Source organism: Suncus etruscus, chromosome 9 (assembly GCF_024139225.1).
Source record: "Suncus etruscus isolate mSunEtr1 chromosome 9, mSunEtr1.pri.cur, whole genome shotgun sequence".
Lineage (NCBI taxonomy): Eukaryota > Metazoa > Chordata > Mammalia > Eulipotyphla > Soricidae > Suncus > Suncus etruscus.
The window spans coordinates 18,552,933-18,573,947 of record NC_064856.1 but is presented as its reverse complement, the minus strand read 5'-3'; the positions used below and the strand labels follow the sequence as shown (position 1 = coordinate 18,573,947).

Here is a 21,015-nt window from a genome sequence, read left to right as displayed (position 1 = left end):
GAAAATGGATGTAATAGATATATTAATCCAAAAAATTAAAACGACAATTGGCTTACTCAATGACCAATTTGATGGACATAACCAACAGGATTCTCAGGAATTATTAATGTTTCTTATAGAAGGACTACATCAGAATTTGCTGACTAAAAATTTGATGATAGATGAAGCTATGCACATTGAGGACAATGAAAAATATCAACAGTTTAGGGCTCGTAAATCTATTATATATAATCTCTTTCAAGGACAATTTAAATCTATACTACATGTTACCAAAATTTCATGCCACAGTATGGGCTCCAACCTTTGCACTATCTCCCAAAAACTGAAATCTGCAATGTAAGAACCTAGGTCCTAGACAACCATCTTGCTGACAGGTTTTTAAGATACAGGGAAAGGAACGTGGAAGTCTGTTTTATTAAAGGTGATTCATAAATTTCCTCTTGGACTGTTCCTCTGAGGCATACTCCAAAGTTTTTAAGTTTAAAGGAATATTTCTCATTCCGAGTTTAACATACATCTTGTTATTTATTTACTCACTTACTTACTTACTTACTTACTTACTTACTTACTTACTTACTGTGGGGGCCACACCTAGTGACACTCAAGGGTTACTTCAGGCTATGTGGTCAGAAATCGCTCCTGGTTGGGGATTGAACCGAAGTCTATCCTGGGTCAGCCATATGCAAGGCAAACACCCTACACTGTGTTATCACTCTGGCCCCGTGTTAATTTTTTAATGTTTTGAGAAAGGACAAGATACGGAAACATGCTTTTTTTTTCTTTTCGGGCCACACCCGGTGCTTGGGGGACCATATGAGATTCTGGCAAATCGAACCATGGTCCTTCCTAGGTCAGCCACATGCAAGGCAAACGCCCTACAGCTTGCACCACCACTCCAGCCCCAAGGAAACATTATATATATATATATTGTTTGTTTTTGTTTGGGGGGTCACAGCCAGCAGCATTCGGGGTTACTCCTGGTTCTACACTCAGAAATTGCCCCTGGCAGGCTCAGAGACTATATGGGATGTCGGGATTTGAACCATCATCCTTCTACATGAAAGGCAAACACCCTGCCTGGTCCCAAAAGGAAACATTCTTAACAACCCTTTCCCAGAAGTTTGCTAATCAGCCTCTAGCCTCTTTCTTTCCTTTCTTTTCTTCTTTCCTTCCTGATTTCTTCTTTCCTTTCTCTCTCTTTTTTTCCCTTCCTTCCTTCCTTCCTCCCTCCTTCCCTTCCTCCCTCCCTCCCTCCCTCTCTCTTTCTCTTTCTTTCTTTCTTTCTCTCTTTCTCTCTCTCTTTCTTTCTCTCTCTTTCTCTTTCTTTCTTTCTCTCTCTTTCTTTCTCTCTCTCTTTCTTTCTTTCTTTTTTTCTTTCTTCTCTTTCTTTCTTTCTTTCTTTCTTTCTTTCTTTCTTTCTTTCTTTCTTTCTTTCTTTCTTTCTTTCTTTCCTCCCTCCCCCCACCTCTTGACTAGGTTGCACAGAATCTTATAAATATATATCAAATAAAATCTCTTGCCAACTGCCAATATTGGCCACTTCAGTCATCTGCTGCCATACTCTCTAAATCCTGCCTTCTGCCTACTCTCATTAACTTCTCACATTTAGCCGACTCTACAGATTCTATCCCACTCTGGTTTTTGAATCTGTTGCTCCAGATCCTGTTATTCTGGATGCGTCTCTTTCCCACCCATGTCTCTTTCTAAAAGTATTCATCTAGTTTATGATTGATTTTCTGTTAACATAGACAATAAAAAAAAGGGGGGGGCCGGCAAGGTGGCACTAGAGGTAAGGAAGGATCGAGGTTCAATCTCCTGGCGTCCCATATGGTCCCCCCAAGCCAGGGGCAATTTCTGAGCGGTGTGGCCCGAAAAACACCATGACTCTGTGATTCTTGGCCCCAATTTTCTAGTGCACATTGGCATTCCTGTTAGATTCCCAAGAATGTCTTGGAACATCTGATCGCTTATCTTATCCTGTGTTCCAGAACAAGTTGTGTCAGCTGCTACTTGAACTGACCATGGCTAACCCTAGTTGAACAGCCGCTTTCTATGTGCCTGGCATCTGACTTACCACCTGGTTTCATGTGTCCACACTTGCCACACTTGGGTCACATCCAGCAGCACACAGGTGTTACTCCTGACTCTATGCTCAGAAATCGCTCCTGGCAGTCTTGGGGGACCATATGGGATGCCGGGATTCGAACCACCATCCTTCTGCGTCTAAGGCAAAGGCCTTACTGCTGTGCTATCTCTTTGGCCCATTGGTTTTTTTTTTTTGTTTGTTTTTGTTTAGTAAAATTTTGATTTTTTGGTTTTTTTGGGTCACACCCAGTGGTGCTCAGGGGATACTCCTGGCTGTCTGCTCAGAAATAGCTCCTGGCAGGCACGGGGGGACCATATGGGATTCGAACCAACCACCTTTGGTCCTGGATCGGCTGCTGGCAAGGCAAACGCTGCTTGTGCTATCTCTCCGGGCCCTGTTTTGTAAAAATTTTTTTGGGGGGGCACACCCAGCAGCACTCAGGGGTGACTCCTGGCTCTATGCTCAGAAATCGCTCCTGGCAGGCTCAGGGGACCGTATGGGATGCCGGGATTCAAACCACCGACCTTCTACATGAAAGGCAAACCTCCATGCTATCTCTCCAGACCCTGGCTTCTTTTATTTTGAACAAAGAATTATTTTACTGAACTATAATAATTTATAATAGTATTACTATTAATGTTTTAGGCTACACTGTACTGTGCCACCTTACCAGTAAATTAGCTAAGAATTCTTATTGATATGTCCCAAACACAACTCTTTGTTGTTGTTGTTGTTGTTGTTGTTGTTGTTTTGGGGGGTCACACCCGGCAGCGCTCAGGGGTTACTACTGGCTCTTCGCTCAGAAATCGCTCCTGGCAGGCTTGGGGGACCATATGGGATGCCAGGATTCGAACCACTGTCCTTCTGCATGCAAGGCAAACACCTTACCTCCATGCTGTCTCTCCGGCCCCCCCAACACAACTCTTATTGGGTCCGTGTATTACTTAAAAGTTTCTTTTGTTTTGTTTTTGGGTCACACCCAGTGATGCTCAGGGGTGGCTATGAACTCAGAAATCACTCCTGGCTTGGGGGACTATATGTGACGCCAGGGGATCGAACCTCTGTCCATCCTAGGCTAGTGCGGGCAAAGCAGACGCCTTACTGCTTGCACTACTATTCTGACCCCTTAAAAATTTTTTTGAGGGCCAAAGAAGTGGGGTAGGCACTTTACTTGCACACATTCAACCAAGGTTTGATGCTTGGAACCCTGTATACTCACCAGAAGTGACCCCTGAGCTCAGAGCCAGAATTAAATCTTGAATATAGTCGGGTGAGGCCTGGATATGGTTCAAAAACAAAACAAAAATGTGTTTGAGTTATGTAATTAGTCATAAATGTGTGTGTTTTGTTTTTAAGACCACACCCAGTAGTGTATGAGGACTGTGGTGTCAAGGACTAAACCTGAGCCTCCAGCATGCAAAGCATGTGCTTCTCATTGAGCTACCCAGCTACTCAACATTCTTTGTATATGTGCCTTTGTGCCTGGGATTGAACCAGTGCCTCATATATGCAGGCATTTTCTTTAGCCATCCACATCCTCATTCTATACATTTATCCTTACCTCAGAGGACCAGATAAAGTGTGAATCTGTGTCATCTGTTCACAGGTTGCAAGGCAAGGGCTTTCCCTGCTGTGCTATGCCTCCATCTCTGCATGCTCATCTTGCCTATTTTTTTGTTATTGCTTTTATGTGGGTCATATCCAAGGAAGCTCAGGGTTTACTCCTGGTTCTGCACTCAGGAATCATTCCTGGTGGTGCTTGGGGGACCATATGAGGTGCCAGGAATGGAAATTGAGTTGGCTACATGCAAGGCAAGTGCCTTTCCCCTCGTCTTGCCTGTTCTTAAATAATATTTTGGGGGTTCACACCCGGCAGCACTCAGGACCATATGGGGACCATATGGAATGCTGGGATTGGGCTGGAGCAAAATACAATGCCTGGAAATCAAGCCTGGGTTGGCCACATGCAAGGCATTGCCTTAACCTCTCTTCAGCTTCAAGACTGATTTCTCTAATTCTCAGGAGTATTTCTACTCTGACCATAGCTTCCCAGCTTGCATCAAGTGACCTGGATGGATGGTTGTCCATTCTATTTGAGCCCAAGGAATTTGCAGGCACTATTTTAATTAAATTTAAATTTTTGAAATTGAATTAAACATTTTTAATATGATTGCACCAAGAAATATGGTAATTTTATTTTCTTTTTAAAATATGCAGATTCGAGGCCAGAGAGAAAGAAGGGAGGTAAGGTGTTTGCCTTTCATGCAGAAGGATGGTGGTTCAAATCCCAGCATCCCATATGGTCCCCCGAGCCAGCTAGGAGCGATTTCTGAGCATGGAGCCAGGAGTAATCCCTGAGCATCACCGGGTGTGCCCCCCCCAAAAAAGATGCAGATTCTTGGGGCTGGAATGATAGCACAGCGGTAGGGCGTTTGCCTTGCATGCGGCCAATCCACGACAGACTTTATGGACCCATATGGTCCCCTGAGCCAGGAGCGATTTCTTTTTTTGTTTGTTTGTTTTTGTTTTTGAGCCACACCAGGTGACACTCAGGGGTTACTCCTGGCTATATGCTCAGAAATTGCTCCTGGCTTGGGTGACTGACACTGGGGGATCAAACTGGGTCCATCCTACGTCAGCTGCATACAAGGCAAATGCCTTACTGCTTGTGCCACCACTCTGGCCCCCGGAGAGCAATTTCTGAGTGAATAGCCAGAAGTAACCACTGAGTGCCACCAGGTGTGGCCTTCCCCCCCCAAAAAAAAAAGAGATGCAGATTTCGATTTACAATTGATATCCCTAAGGAATATTTTAGGCAAGAAATATTTATAAGGGCTCAAGTATGAGGCTCAGTGAGAGCTCACCTGTTTTAAATGAGTGAAGAGTAGTTCCATTGAGATCCTGGGCATTGTGACCCCTGGACATCAATCACAAAGACAAAGGAAGAGGGAAAATAATTCTGATATAAAATTTGTGGAGATGAGAAAGTAGTTGGATGTTGCTAGAGGAAGGATTAAGTTCTAAGAAAAACAAAAGCAAACAAAGAGGAAGTTGAGGTAAGAGCAAAGCTAGAGGAAGCTCATATCACAGGTCAGGTTTATTGTCTGAGGTTATTTTCAGTCCTGTAATGACTTCTGAATCACAGCCTCTTCAACTTCAGCAGGAGTTGTTGCAGGCTCTTGCACAATTCTTTATTTTTACTGCTTTCTTTTTCTACTTTCATATTCAATAGAGAAAAATCTAAGGGCTTTTTAAGGAAATGCAAAGTTTCATCTTCACACTGATTCAAGAATAGGCAGTTGTGAAGTAGTTGAAATGTCCTAGGTTTAGCTCTCTGGCTTAAATCTCAAACCTGCTGCTTTCTGTCAAAATCACTTTACATTCTGAACTTTTTTTTTTAGCTGGTTTTTGGGCCACACCCAGCAATGCTCAAGGGTTACTCCTGGCTACACATTCAGAACTCGCTTCTGGCTTGGACGGTTCGTCCTAGGTTAGCACATGCAAGGCAAAAACCCTATCGCTTGCCACCGCTCCAGCCTCACCATTATGAACTTCTAATTTATGCTCTAGAAAATGTGAAGAAAAATAAAAAAGAAAAAGAAAATGTGAAGGAAGAAAGGTATTTCTAGTTCAGGGAATACAGTAAGTGCACAATAAACACCAGCTCGGTCTCCTTTCCCAGTTCACACAGGACTGAGTTGTTTTTCTGGGTACCCTTGAAGAGTTGCGACGTACCATAGAAAACAGAGGGATAGATAAGACCAGTTCTTTGACCTCAAAGAACTCATGGTTTGTGGAAAGAGGAAATCTTACTAGATTAAATGGTTCAAACCACTGCCTTTAGATAAAAGAAGACATGTATGAGGCCGGAGAGATAGCACAGCAGCGTATGCCTTGAAGCAGCTGATTCAGGACCTAAGGTTGTTGGTTCGAATCCCGGTGTCCCATATGGTCCCCCATGCCTGCCAGGAGCTATTTCTGAGCAGATAGCCAGGAGTTAACCCCTGAGCACCACCGGGTGTGTCCCAAAACAAACAAACAAACAAACAAAAAAAGACATGTGACTGCAATTTTCAGATGTCAGTAGAGGCCCAGAGAGGCCAGATCATAAGGCAAGTAGTACAGGGTCAGCAATTCATCATATAGTGGAACAGGCAATGAGAGATTTTGTTTGCTTACTTATATTGTAGTTTATATATTTTGGGGTTTTTTAGGGGGCACACCTGGTGCCATGCTCAAGAGCTACTCCTGGCTCTATGTTCAGAAGTTGTACTCTGGGGATCATTAGCAGTGTTGGGGATCAAACTGTGGTACATACAAGGCAAGCATGTACTGTCTTTAGTTGAGGGAGGAATTTGGGAAATAAAATCATTCCAGTTTATAGCTCAAAAGAAAGGAATAGGAGGGGGTTAGAGCGACAGCACAGCAGTAGATGTCTTGCATGCAGATGACCCGGGCAGACCCTCGTTCAATCCCTGGCATCCCATATGGTCCTAGCCTGCCAGGAGTGATTTCTGAGCTAAGAGTCAGGAGTAATCCTTGAGTGATGCCGGGTGTGGCCAACACCCCTCCCCCCACAAAAAAAAGAGAGGAATAGGAGGCTAGAGAAACTATTCAGGAGGCATATATCCATCTACTCATCATCTAGATTCTACAGCAGTAAAATTCATTCAACTATACCCCCATCCTTTTACCTACCCATCTTCTTTCTTTTTATCTTTTTCTTCTGAGAGGCTCACACTAAGTAACACTAAGGGTTAAGACCACTACCTGCTCAGTATTAGGGTTGTTTTCAGTGGTTTTGGGGGACCACTAGCTGCCCAGTATTGAATGTAAGGCTCCCACACACAAACCATATGCTCTAGCCCATTTAGCTATCCCCACAGGCATCCATCTTATTTTTGATGCTTTTCCAAGAAACTGTAGGTTTCAATCTATGGGAAACACTTCGTCATGTTTATCATTAACTACAGAACAGTATTTTTTGTTTTCCTTTTATTTATTTCTGGTTTATGTTTGTCTTGATTTGTTTTGGTTTTATTAGGCCACACCTGGCAGTGCTCAGGGTGCTGATAACCACTCCTGGCAGGCTCGGGGGAATCATATGGAATGCTGGGAATAGAATCCAGGTTGGCTGTGTGTTAGGCAAACATGGTGTACTATTGTTCTGGCCCCAATGTATGTAGATTGTAAGTGCATATTTGACGAGTTTTAATAAATGGTACAGCCATGTACTTAATATCGCTAAAAAGAGGTTAAAAGTATCTTTTTTAACACTCTAGAAAGTTTCCTTCTTCCAGAAACAATCATTATTGTGACCCTTTTGGAGGTATGCTCAGGGAATGTTAATTAATACTGGAGACTACTCTCTTCAAGTATAGGCCAGTCCAGAAGGTTCAATGATAGAGTATGAAAGTACAATGCTGCTTGGGTCTTGCAAGACCAAAGACCAGTAGCGCTCTGGGGTTACTCCTGGTTCTGCACTCAGGATTCACTTCTGGTGGACTCAAGAGACCTTATGGGGTACCAGGGATCAAACCCAGGTTGGCTGAGTACAAGGCAAGCTCTACCCACTGTACTATCTCTTTTATTTTTTGGTTTTTGGGTCACACTCGGCAGTGCTCAGTGCACTTCTGGAAGGCATGGTGGACCATATGAGATGCCAGGATTAGAACCACCTTCGAACCTGGATTGGCTGCGTGCAAGGCAAATGCCTTACCTCTGTGCTATCTCTCAGGCCCCTGTACTATCTTTTTGATCCCAAGTCTTTTAAAATATTAATTAGCTTTTTAACCTGTCTGGTCCTTGATCTTATAAAACTTTTTTGATTTAAAAAATAAATGTGTGGGGCCGGCGAGGTGGCACTAGAGGTAAGGTGTCTGCCTTGCAAGCGCTAGCCAAGGAAGGACCGCGGTTCGATCCCCCGGCATCCCATATGGTCCCCCTGAGCCAGGGGCGATTTCTGAGTGTTTAGCCAGGAGTAACCCTTGAGCATCAAATGGGTATGGCCCGAAAAACAAAAATAAATAAATAAATAAATGTGTGAGTGCCAGAGGATAGTACAGTAGGTAGGGCACTTCCCAAGGCCAACCTGACTTGGGTCCCCAGAATCCTTGAATCCCTGGAATTTCTGAATCCCAGGAGTAATTTCTGAGACAGAGCCAAGAGTAAACCTGAGCATTGCCAGGTGCAGCTCCAAACCCACAAATTAAAAAAACTATTGTTGGAGCTGGAGCATTAGTGCAATGATAGGGCATTTGCTTTGTATGTGGCTGATCCAGGATGGACCTCGGTTTGATCCCCAGTGTCCCATATGATCCACCAAGCCAGGAGCAATTTCGTTCAGGGCTGCATATCAATGGTAGAATGCATACTCATATATATAAAATTCTGAATTCAATTCTCATGACCAAAAAAAATTAATTGTTCATCTAAAATTTAAATTTAATGTATGGGGCCAAAGAGATAATACAGTGAGTAAGGCTTTTGTTATACACAAGGCTGGCTCAGTTCAATCCCAGTACTGCATATGGTTTCCAGTATACTTCCAGAAATGAGATCTCAGCACAGAGCCAGGAGTGAGTCCTCAGCACAATCGGGTATGGAACAAAATAAAACAAACCCCTCCCCACAAACTGAATTAAATATCTCACTTTTTTTCTGATAAGCTTACAGGAAACAATTTTGTGAGGTGACTAGGAAGAAAAGCTTGTTTTGCAGACAAGGGAAGTCTTTTTTTTGCGGGGGGGGGGGGGTCACACCTGGCCGCGCTCAGAGGTTATTCCTGGCTCTACACTCAGAAATCGCTCCTGGCAGGCTCGGGGGACCATATGGGATGCCAGGATTCGAACTGCCGACCTTCTGCATGCAAGGCAAACGCCTTACCTCCATGCTATCTCTCCGGCCCTGGAAAGTCTTTTATTTTGTTTTGATTTTGAGTTTTGGACCACATTTATCAGTGCTCAGGAATCACTCCAGAAGGTGCTCCGGGGATATTATGTGGTGTTAGGGAGTGTTTTGTGCAAGCCAAGCTCCTTAAATACTGTGTTAATTCATTGGCTGAGGAATATCTTAAGGAGAGGAGAACATAGTCATAGCTCAGGTCTCTGTTTTATGGGGGACTCAAACCCCATGATGCTCAGGAACATTTTTTGACTCTGTGCTTGGAGCTGATCTTCCAGGGTTGGCTGTCTGCCAGGCAAACACCTTAACCTCTCAGCTTCTGCAACCTCAGCTCTTACATTGAAACTGAATGGGGATCCACTGGAAACCAAGCACTGTCTCCTCTCTACTTTATAATAAAGACTTTTGCAGGATGTGCATATCAGGATAAACAGAGCCAATTTTGCTGGGGAGACATCCCTGAAAGGTAGAGCCTTGTAAACCTTGCTTGAGCTTTGTCCCTCACACCATCTGACCGTATACCACCACTGACCTTTGCATCACTAGGTATAGTCTTGAGGACCCCTGTTCTATACCAGATGGCTGGACCATGGTGCTGAACCATCAGAACCTGCTTTGTCTATCTGGATATCTCTGAAACTGGGCCCCTGGGAGCATGGGAGCTCTACTGAAGAACCTCTACTGGAACAGAAAATAAACAGGATGTGTCATCACTTGCAGTCATCAGGTCATCTGGTCTCTTGAGTGATTGTGTGTTTTCTGGGCATTTCTTCCTTGTAACAGGCCTTAAGCTCTTCAGTTGAAACAAACATGAACAAAGAGGGTGTGTGTGCTTTGCCCCTCACATTCCTGCTCGGTTCATTTCTGCTTGCTATTTCCTGCCTATAGTTGTAATATACAGCCTTTGCAAAGGAGAATGTTATATAGAGTTCTTACTATTGGTCTAGCCCTTTGCCAAAAATCATGAGCTTGTTATTTAAGGGCCATGACAGGTAGCCTGTCCCTTTATGACCATGGTTTCAAAGTGATTTCTTTGAATCTAAATGTCAGGGTTCCAAAAGTCCCACTTCTGCATCTTCTCTCTATAGACACTTAGCTCTGCCATATTTCCTGTGTGCCTCTGCCTTTGGCAATTGAATGCTGGGTGACTCCAGGGAAGAGGGGGACAGCAGTGTGACTAAGTGTTCTGCAATGAATGCTAGTAATGACAGGCGGCATGTGGGCTGCTGAAGTTTCTCTCCCAACTCCTCCTAGCTTTGCATTCCTACTTTCTTCTCTCCTCTTATTTCCTAGATGCCAGGGAATGCTTCCTTCCTTCCTTCCTTCCTTCTTCCCTCCCTCCCTCCCTCCCTCCCTCCCTTCCTTCCTTCCTTCCTCCCTCCCTCCCTCCCTCCTTTCCTTCCTTCCTTCCTTTCTTCCTTCCTTCCTTCCTTCCTTCCTTTCTTCCTTCCTTCGTCCCTCCCTCCCTCCCTCCCTCCCTTCCTTCCTTCCTTCCTTCCTTCCTTCCTTCCTTCCTTCCTTCCTTCCTTCCTTCCTTCCTTCCTTCCCTCCCTCCCTTTTTGGGCCACACTGGGCAGCACTCAGGGGTTACACCTGGCTCTGAGCTCAGAAATTGTTCCTGGCAGGCTTGGTGGACTATATGGGACTCCGGGAACTGAACCTGGATCCATCCCAAGTCGGCTGCATTCAAGGCAATGCCTTCTTTCCTTCCTTCTTTTTTGTTTTTGGGCCACACCCCGTGATGCTCAGGGGTTACTCCAGGCTGAGAGCTCAGAAATCACTCCTGGACTGGGGAGCCATTTGGGACGCCAAGGATGAAACCAAGGCAAACACTGTACTGCTGCATTATGGTCCGGTCCCTTCCCTTCCCCTCCATTCCCTCCCCACCTCCCCAGGGTGACCTGGGTATCCACAGGAAGAGTACAGATGTGGCTTGAGGCTTGATCAATCACCACTCCTGCATTCTGACCCGGTTAATGCTAGCCTGACTTCTGAGTCAGAGAAGCTGCGACTTAGAGCCAAAGAGCATAGAAGATGAGGAAATGGCCAGGCTGGTATTCTCTGTCTTCACAAAGTCATTTTTTTCCATGGCAAACTACTAGCTAGCTACCCTGGATAGCCTAGACATAGACTCTATTTGGGGATGTGCTAAGGTTCAGAGTACTTGCCTAAGACCTCTGAATTAAGTGTTGACAGGACTGGATCTATTATCCATATGCCTTTGAAGAAAACTAAATTGTTTTGGTTTGGTTTTGTGGCCCACACCTGCAGGGTCCTGACTCCAGATCAAAATTAATTCATTCATCTTGTTGGCATTATCAAGAAAGTTAGGATAGGATAGTTTAATGGTTTTCAGATGTGACTTTGAATATTGGTATTACCTGTGAACCTGTTTGAAATGAAAATTATTAGACCCCTGGGGCCAGAGAGATAGCGTGGAGGTAAGGCATTTGCCTTGCATGCAGAAAGATGGTGGTTTGAATCCCGGCATCTCATATGGTCCCCCAAGCCTGCCAGGAGCGATTTCTGAGCATAGAGCCAGGAGTGGTCCCTGAGTGCTGCCAGGTGTTACCCAAAAAAAACCAACAAAATAAATAAATAAATAAATAAATAAATAAATAAATAAATAAATAAATAAATAAATAAAAATAAAAATAAAATTACTAGACCCAATTCTAGATTTTTCCTAACTCAAAATATCTAGGAGTGAACGAGGTTAAGTATATACATGATCCTGTTATATTTTGAAGTTTGAGAATCTGAGGCTGGAGTGATAGTACAGTGGGTAATGTTCTTGCCTTGCATACGGCTAACCCAGGTTTGATCCCTGGCATCCCATATGATCCCCTGTGCAATACCAGGAATAATTCTTTTGTTTTGTTTTGCTTTGTTGTTTTTTTTGGGGGGGGTCACAGCTGAAGGAGCTCAGGGGTTACTCCTGGCTCTGTGCTCAGAATTCGCTCCTGGCAGGCTCGGAGGACCATAGGGGATGCCAGGATTCCAATTAGGGTCCATCCTGTGTGGGCCTCATGCAAGGTAAATGCCTTATCACTATACTATCGCTCTGGCTTCTCAGGAATAATTTTTGAGCACTACTGGGTATGGCCCTACAAGCAAAGTTTGGGAATCTTTGCAGATTCAATATAGGGGTTACTCAGTACTGGGAGTATAGTACAGTGCCTTGATATGACCAATCCCAGTTCAATCTCTGGCACACTATTTGGTCCTCTGAACTTCCAGGAATATCCCCTAAGCATGATTGAATGTGATCCAATGTGATTCTTCCCCTGGTTTTCTCCGGGCCCCCAAATCAGCATCTGGTGTGTCCCCCCACCACCTGCCTGCTGGTTAGAACCAACCCTGGGATGCAGCTGTGCCTGGGTGACAGAGGGTATTGAGGCTTCCTCTGCTCCCCTCTTCTGTCTGAAGCCCTGGGGAGCCTCTCAGTAGCACGAGGTGCCCTGATGCTGGCCCCAGCCCCCTCTCTGGCCGCCTTTCCATGCAGACCCTTCTTCACTGGCAGCGTGAGTGGTTTCCATGGAAACCGGAAGTCGCCAGCGCCAGGGCTGCACAAACTCCACACTCAGACCAGGATGAGTGTTTCCTCCTCTGAGATGCTTCACAGGGTCCTAGGGATGGATTTGGAGGACTTCCTGATTTTCTAGAGCATTCCAGCCCACGTGGCCAATGGTGGTGGGAGCAAATCAGGGACACCCCAGTTCTCATCATCGTCTCCGAGTAGGCCTGTGCAGGTGTGAAAGTCAGCAGGAGACTGAGGCCCACCGAGCACAGTGCTGGATCCCTCAGGGAAGCCTAAGGAAGAAGGTTCTAGAAGGAGCTGGCACAAACATGTCACCCATGGACTTGTTTTATTTTTTGTCTTCGGGGTGACACCCAGTGATTCTGAGGGTTTCCTCCTGACTCTACTCGGGGGTCACTTAGGGGACCATATAGGATGCTGGGGTTCGAACTCAGGTCAGTTATGTGCAAGGCAACTCTCTCCTCACAGTGCTCTCACTCAGACGTCAGATTTGTTCTCTTCTTTCTTTCTCTTTCTCTTTCTTTCTCTTTCTTTCTCTCTTTCTTTCTCTCTTCCTCCCTCCCTTCCTTCCTTCTTTCCTTCCTCCCTTTCTCTCTTCCTCCCTTCCTTCCTTCCTTCCTTCCTCCCTTCCTTCCTTCCTCCCTTTCTTCTTTCCTCCTTTCCTTCCTTCCTCCCTTCTTTCCTTCCTTCCTTCCTTTCTACCTTCTTTCTTTCTTCTTCCTTCCTTTCTTCTTTCTTTCTTTCTTCCTTCCTTCCTCCCTTCTTTCCTTCCTTCCTTCCTACTTTCTTTCTTTCTCCTTCCTTCCTTCCTTCCTTCCTTCCTTCCTTCTTTCTTCTTTCTTTCTTTCTTTCTTTCTTTCTTTCTTTCTTTCTTTCTTTCTTTCTTTCTTTCTTTCTTTCTTTTTCTTTTTCTTTTCTCCCAAAAAAGTTTGATAAATTTTGGTATGTGGAGAGCATGCATTTTTGGAACATGACGCGTTTATGTTTTTCTTTGTTTTATTTTGTTTGTGGCCACACTGAAGAGTGGTAGGATTACTCATGTCTCTATACTCAGAAATTACTCCTGGAGGTGCTCAGGGGCCATATGGAATGCTGAGGGTTGAACCCTGGTCAGCTGTGTGCAGGAGTATAAACATATATTCAAGTAAATGTCTCTTGATATATAAATGCAGAAACATACTCAGTAATACCCTTTAACTCTATATATAGCTTACTGAATTTTTACAGAGAACATATGTGTGTACCAGCCCCCAGATCAAGATTCAGAATATGGTTATGTATATTTTTTGTGGGGGGAAGACCACTCCCAGTGGTACTGAGGGACCATATGAGACAGTGTGGATTTAAGCATATGATCATATTATTACCTGAAGGCACTCTAAACCCTGTATTATTCCTCAGGTTCCAAAAATTCTGAGTCTTGAGAAGCCTCTTTCTGGTCCCTTCTGGTATTATCTGCCCTCAAATTGCTATCTTGATAACTACCTTTTCAAAGCAAGAGTTTTAGATCAGCTGCTAAGGTGCTTGCCTTGTTCACAACTGACCAGGGTTTTATCCCTGGTGTCCAGATATAGTTTCCCATGATCTACCAGTAGTGAACCCTGAGCACAGAGCCAGGAGTAAGCCCTGAACACATCCAGATGTGGTTCAAAAGCCAAAAATCAAACACTTTAGCTTCTAGATATATCTCAGTGGTAAGATGCTTATGTGGGGAAGCTTTAGTAAAAAACACTGACCTCCCCCTAACCTTTAGGACAGGAAGCAAGGCTAAATTATATGCAGCTGTCTGTCTTTGACTCCCTGTTCTTCCTCTTGGCTGCATTGCATGCAGCTGTTCATTCCTAACCCAGACCATATATGTGTGGTATATATATCCTCCTTACTGCACAGCAGTGCGGAGGCCACCACCACTGTCAGGCCACCACCAATGCCTTTATAACAATGCACCATTTATTCCTCTTGGCCCTTTGAATGTTTCTTCTTGTGGGGAGGGGAATCTACTACATAACAACCAATACACTCGGGATTTATGTAGTTTGGAGTAGGAACACTCCTTGATAATTGGGGTCTGCTGCATAAGGACAGGAATTCCCTGAAAATGCTGGCTGGGTTAGAGAATCTATTATTGCTTATCCATTTTTTTGGGGGGGGAGGTGGATTATCTTTGACTGGGACACCTGAAGGGGCCACTTTCTGCTTTGTGCTTAGTGGTTGCTTCTGGTGGTATACATGGTATCATGCAGTGCTAGAACACGAATGTGGGGCTCTTATATTCTAATCATGTGCTCAGTGCATTAGACCCTGGAAGTTATCTCTCCAATTGATGTGTAGGCCAAACTTTTTTTTAGGCCAGACTTTAATATGGGCTGTCTGAGTGGTAATGGAAAGGGAGTTAGCATGACAAACATAGTACAAAAGATAACAGGAGAAATTAAAGCTAGAGGAAGATACTTGTCTGACTCTGGGCAATGAACAGAAAAAACACATTAACCTGGAATTTAGAAAGAACAAATAATCTATGAAGCAACATGCAGATTGGGATCCCAGTAAGTGAGACCCCAGATGGGATTCCATATCCTCAAAAGAAAACCATGAAGTTGAGATATAGAGGAATCAGATGGAACCTCCATTTGTTTGAAATCTGAAATCTGAAAATGCGACAGAAACATCCAGAAGGGATACACCCAACATGCTAGCACTCATTAAATAACTCCAGATGGAAGTCATGAGTGTTTCTGACAAAATCCATGAACCTGGTTCAGATCCTCTAGGTGACACTAGATCTCTGGGTGACCCATCTTCCACACATGTCACTTGAGAAGTTCCTCCTCTAGGAGGAAGATAGCCTAGCAGTTTCTTTATTTCTCTAAACCAGGCCTACTAGTTAATCTGCCTCTAAGAGAGGAAAAATTCAAAAGCCGGTTATAAAAGCTCAAAACTCTCTTCTAGACAATCCGATGGGGTAAGTGACAAGAACATAGCTCACATAATAACATTGCTGTTGCCTGTGCCTTGCTACCTAAGCAGCCAGAGTATCTGCGATGAGGAAAAGCTGGACCCTGAAGACAAAATATCGAACCATTTCTTGGACCCTGCTATCAATGTGAAGAGTATTGGGACTTCCAGTCCTGGAGGGAGATGGGGAGGTATTACATTTTGGTTTTTGGTTTTTGGGTCAAATCCGGCAGTGCTCAGGAATTACGCCTGACTCTGCACTCAGAAATCACTCCTGGCAGGCTTGGGGACCATATGGGATGACAGGATTGAAACCACCATCCTTCTGCATGCAAGGCAAATGCCCTACCTCTATGCTATCTCTCTGGCCCAGGGTGATGTTTTATTGTTTTTGTTTTTGGGCTATACCTGTTTGTGCTCAGGGCTTGCTCATGGCTCTATGCTCAGGGATCACCTCTGGCATGGTCATGATACTAATGGGATGCCAGAGATTGAACAGGGGTAGGATTTGAAAAAGTCAAGTGCCTTATCTGCACTTACTTGTACTATCTCTGGCCCAAGATCCCAAGATGGCATGATTCTTGCTCTCCAGATCATTTTACAGAAAAACTGAAGAAGCCTAAGGTTTACTGTGCCTCTCTGCACTGGCCTGATCATGGCAGTGGTATTACTTGTAGTGACAGGTGAGAATATGCTTTGTCTTCCTTTCTTTTTTCTTTTGCTTTTGTCTTCTTTTTCTTTTCTCTTTTTCTTCCTTCCTCTTTCTCTCTGTCTCTCTCTCCTTTCTTTCTTTCTTTCTTTTTCTTTATTTCTTTCTTTCTTTCTCTCTCTCTTTTTCTTTCTTTCTTTCTTTCTTTCTTTCTTTCTTTCTTTCTTTCTTTCTTTCTTTCTTTCTTTCTTTCTTTCTTTCTTTCTTTCTTTCTTTCTTTCTTTCTTTCTTTCTTTCTTTCTTTCTTTCTTTCTTTCTTTCTTTCTTTCTTTCTTTCTTTCTTTCTTTCTTTCTTTCTTTCCTTTCATGGTACTCAAAGGCTATTCCTGGCTCAGTGTTCAAGGGAGTGTGTAGTGCCAAGGGATTAAAATTGAGGTTTCTCCATGCAAAGACTACATCCATCCCTTGATCTATTTCCCCAGCCCAAGAATATTGATTTATTTTTGTTTGTTTTTGCCATATCCTACAATGCTCAGGGCTTATTCCTGGCTCTGCACTCAGGAATCACTCCTCGTTGTGTTCTGGAAACCATATGAGGTAACAGATATTGGACCTTGGTCAGCTACATGCAAGGCAAATGCCCTACCCGGTGTAATATTTCTCCAGCCCCAAATTAATATTTCTTAATTATGGGGGGGGCAGAGAGATAGCACAGCAGTAGGGCATTTGCCTTGTATGCACTTGATTCAGGACAGATGGTGGCTTGAATCCCGGCATCTCATATGGTTCCCTGAGCCTGCCAGGGATGATTTCTCAGCGCAGAGCCAGGATTAACCCCTGAGTACAGCAGAGTGTGACCCAAAAACCAAAAACAACAACAAAATTATGATATGGGAATTACCTACCCTGTTTCTAGCCAATCTTTAGTTCTCTCTGCCAACTTACATGAAATAAGATATCTCTCAAGTAAATTTATTTAAGCATTGTTACATTATCATGATGTTATTTTTTAAAAAATATTAGTGTGTTTATAATAGTATGATTATGATCTTAAGATGTTCTTTTTAACTTAACCTTACCAAAATCCTGAATAGGAGGGAGAATACAGTTTGAGGTATTTGCTTTGCATATGGCTGATCTTGTGTATTTCTTTTTTTTTAATTTTTTATTTTTAATTATGAGAACAAAGATGCAAAGAAAGAGGACAAGGTAAAGTTACAGTGGAAGGACAATCACCCATAACATAATTCTCAGAAGAAGTCCCCTTGCTGATATCTTAACTTTGAACTTTCAGCCAAAGAACATTAAGACAAATAAAACAGAATCCATATACAATTACTTTGTCCCTCAAGTCCCCAGATTGTAACATATTATAATATTTCTTAACAGCACACAAGGCAATCTAAAGCCATAGAACTTACTTAACTCCTTAAACATTAGAGGCATAGTATTTTTTACATTTCCATGTACATGCATATTAGCTTAAGTTAACCTCAAATTTTAAGTGGGTTTTTTTTAAGGATTAGAGTCAAAGGAGCACAGTAAAAACGGTGTTAGAGTGGCAATTGTTGTTTGCATAGGCCCACCAAAATATGAGGGGCATGGAAAGGAATAACCTTGGCCTAAATACAAAGAGACCCTACCCCTGAAGTTTCCTGGCATAAGACCAACTCTAGGCTCCAGGCAAGTTAGATTGTCCAATCCAAGACATTGTCTGTAGTGCCAACACACTTTTCACACAGTCTCTGTTGTTGGTATCATGTTTCTGTATTAAAGATCCTGGAATCTGAATATACTACATTGAAGTCAGGATGTGGAGCGTCCTCTCGTTTCACCTCACTATTAAAGGGCAATGCAGGAAGCCCTGTCCTGTAAGCAGGTCGTTGTTGTTATTAAGTCTTCTCAGTGTTAAGGGAAGTCTCTTTTGAGCAGGTCGATGTCTGAGCAGTGGTAGGGTCTTCCGTGGTAGAGGATTGCTTCCAGGTGATGTTATAGACAAACCTGGATGTTTCATGGATGGCTTCCCTGGTTCAGGGGTGAATGGAAAATGCCCTTTCTTCTGAGGCCTGTGCCAGGTCATTATGTCAATGTTCAGGATATAAGGTCCCTTTGCACTATAAGATTTGTGTATTCCAATTTCTATTAGATAGGATCTTATTTGTATGAGTAGTATTTTCCCATTTAATGTGCCTATGCAAAAAAGGAGCAATGCCACGTGGCATTATGGTGCCATATGGGGGCCATAAGAACAAGTCCAACAATCCCCATGACATGGTTCAATCATAAGCATTAAACTGGGGGACTCTTTCACCAAAATTCGTTGTTGAACAGCTCATAAAGAAAAGATAAAAAGTGGTTAGAATCGTCACTGTATAAGAGAATATTTAGTAAGACTTATAGTTGTTAGAGAAAAAAACACAAAATATTCTAAAGAAATATGTGTCCATTTTATGTCTTTTGAAACAGTTTGGGGTTGTTACACACAATGCACAGCTTTGGTCTGTGATTAGGATTGTGCAGTACTGAAGCTAAAAAGAGTAATGTGGGTTAGTGATGTTTGGGGGGGTGAGAGAGTTAAGGAGTAAAAATGAGCTTTGTAGGGGTGTGGGAAAGGGCAGAATACAAAATGGACATTCTGGATACGCAAAACATAACATAAAGATAAGGAATACTCTTAATACATTAAGTGCGCGCGGGGGCACTAGCCTCCGCGGGGTTTTCCATATGCAGAGTGGTCAGAAATTGCCAGTGACAAACTTAGAGCAACCGAGCAAATCTCAGCATACCCCAAGTTAGGACCAACCATTTCTGGCCACCTGGGCTGCCACCCCAGAAGGTCTGGAGGCTGGGAGCAGAAGAGGGGAAGGCTGGGGGCCTATCAAGGCTCCCAGCGCATCCAAGTTAGGGAGAAGGCCTTCCACATGAGGTCTCCCCCAACACCATGCCGGCTAGAGCTAGCCTCCAGCTCAAGCGAGGATCGAGAGAGGATTGTGTATTTCTTTTAACTTTATTTATATATTTATTTATTGGTTGGTTGGTTGGTTGGTTGGTTTTTGGGACACACCCAGAGGTGCTCAAGGGCTACTCTTGGCTTCTGCACTCAGAAATCACCCCCGGCAGGCTGGGGGACCATACGGGATGCCAGGAATCGAACCGCCAAGTTGGCCACATGCAAGGCAAATGCTCCACCACTGTGCCATCACCCCGGCTCCTGATCTTTGAATTCCAGCATTGCATATGATTATCAAGGAGTGATCCCTGAGTACTGAGCCAGAAATAAGCCTTGGCTACCACCACATATGCCCCAAGAAAACAGAAACAAACAAATAAAAAGCAAAACATGTTTTCAAGTATAAAACCCCATTGTACTTCCATCATCTAGTGATGAAACTATGACAGAATATGAGTTAATTTATTCCTTTGAATCTACCCAGAAATTAAAACTTCTTTTTAGGGATTGGAGTGATAGTATAGTAGGTAAGGTACCTACTTTGCCACAGATTTAATTCTGGGTTCGATCTTGGGCATCCCATTGGCTCACTTTGCCCCACCATGAATGATTCCTGAGTTCAGATCCAGGAGTAACTTCTAAGCATTGCTGCTGGTATGGCTCCCAGACCAAAACGAAACAAACAACCCCCCCAAACCTTCTCAAGAAAGATTTATATTCCACTATTCTCTACTAAATACTAAGTATCATGCTGCCCTTTTAAATTCAGGGGTGACTCTTGGCAGTGCTAGGAGTGCTAGGAGTGCTAGGAGTGGTGCTGGGACTTGAACCTGGGCCTCCTGTATGCAAAGCAAGTGCTTTCCAGCCCAATAGTAAATGAAAAATAGAAAATTCTTAGAATTCGGGCCGAAGCAATAGCACAACAGGTAGGGCGTTTAACTTGCACGCGACTGACCCAGGACCAACCCAGGTTCGATTTCCAGCATCGTGTATGGTTCCCCAAGCCTGACAGGAGCAATTTCTGAGTGCAGAGTCAGGAGGAACCCATGAGCATCACCAGGTGTGGTCCAAAAACCAAAAAAGGAAAGAAAGAAATGTATTGAGATTGTAGCAATATAGCTGGTAAGGTGTAGCTTGCACTCAGCTGATCTGGGTTTGATCCTTGGCATCCCATGTGGTCCCCCAAGCACCATCAGGAGTGATTCCTGAGTTTAGAGCCAGGAGTATTCCCTGAGCAATGCTGATATGACTCCCCAGACAAAACAAAACAAAACAAAATAGAAATTTATAAAAAAAATATCTTCCTTGACTTTTTTTTTTTTTTTTTTGGTCTTTGGGTCACACCCAGCAGCACTCAGGGATTACTCCTGGCTCCAGGCTCAGAAATCGCTCCTGGCAGGCTCGGGGGACCATATGGGATGCCGGGTTTCAAACCACCGTCCTTCTGCATGAAAGACATATGCCCTACCTCCATGCTATCTCTCTGGCCCCTGTTCCAGCTTTTTTGTAGTTGTTCACATATATGCTGTTCCGTGATTAAACTATTGCATGCATTCACCTAATAAACAAGATTTGCCCTTATCAGTACTTATTAAATATTGATTTATTTTTTTTTGGTTTTTCGGGCCACACCCGTTTGATGTTCAGGGGTTACTCCTGGCTAAGCGCTCAGAAATTGCCCCTGGTTTAGGGTGATCATATGGAATGCCGGGGGATCGAACCACGGTTGCGATCTTTTCTTGGCTAGCTCTTGAAGCATATACCTTACCTCTAGCGCCACCTCGCTGGCCCCTAAATTTTTTTCTTTTTTAAGTATCCGATATTCCCAGGTGGTCTCCCATCCAAGTACTAACCAGGCCCGAATCTGCTTAGCTTCCGAGATCAGAGGAGATCGGGCGCGTTCAGGGTGGTATGGCCGTAGACATCCAAAT

General features: G+C 43.8%; 1 pseudogene; it reads right to left on the bottom strand.

Annotated features, from left to right (window-relative positions):
• Nucleotides 1-20,889: 20,889 nt before the first annotated feature.
• LOC126019584 (uncharacterized) lies at nucleotides 20,890-21,007 on the bottom strand (annotated as a pseudogene).
• Nucleotides 21,008-21,015: the final 8 nt, after the last annotated feature.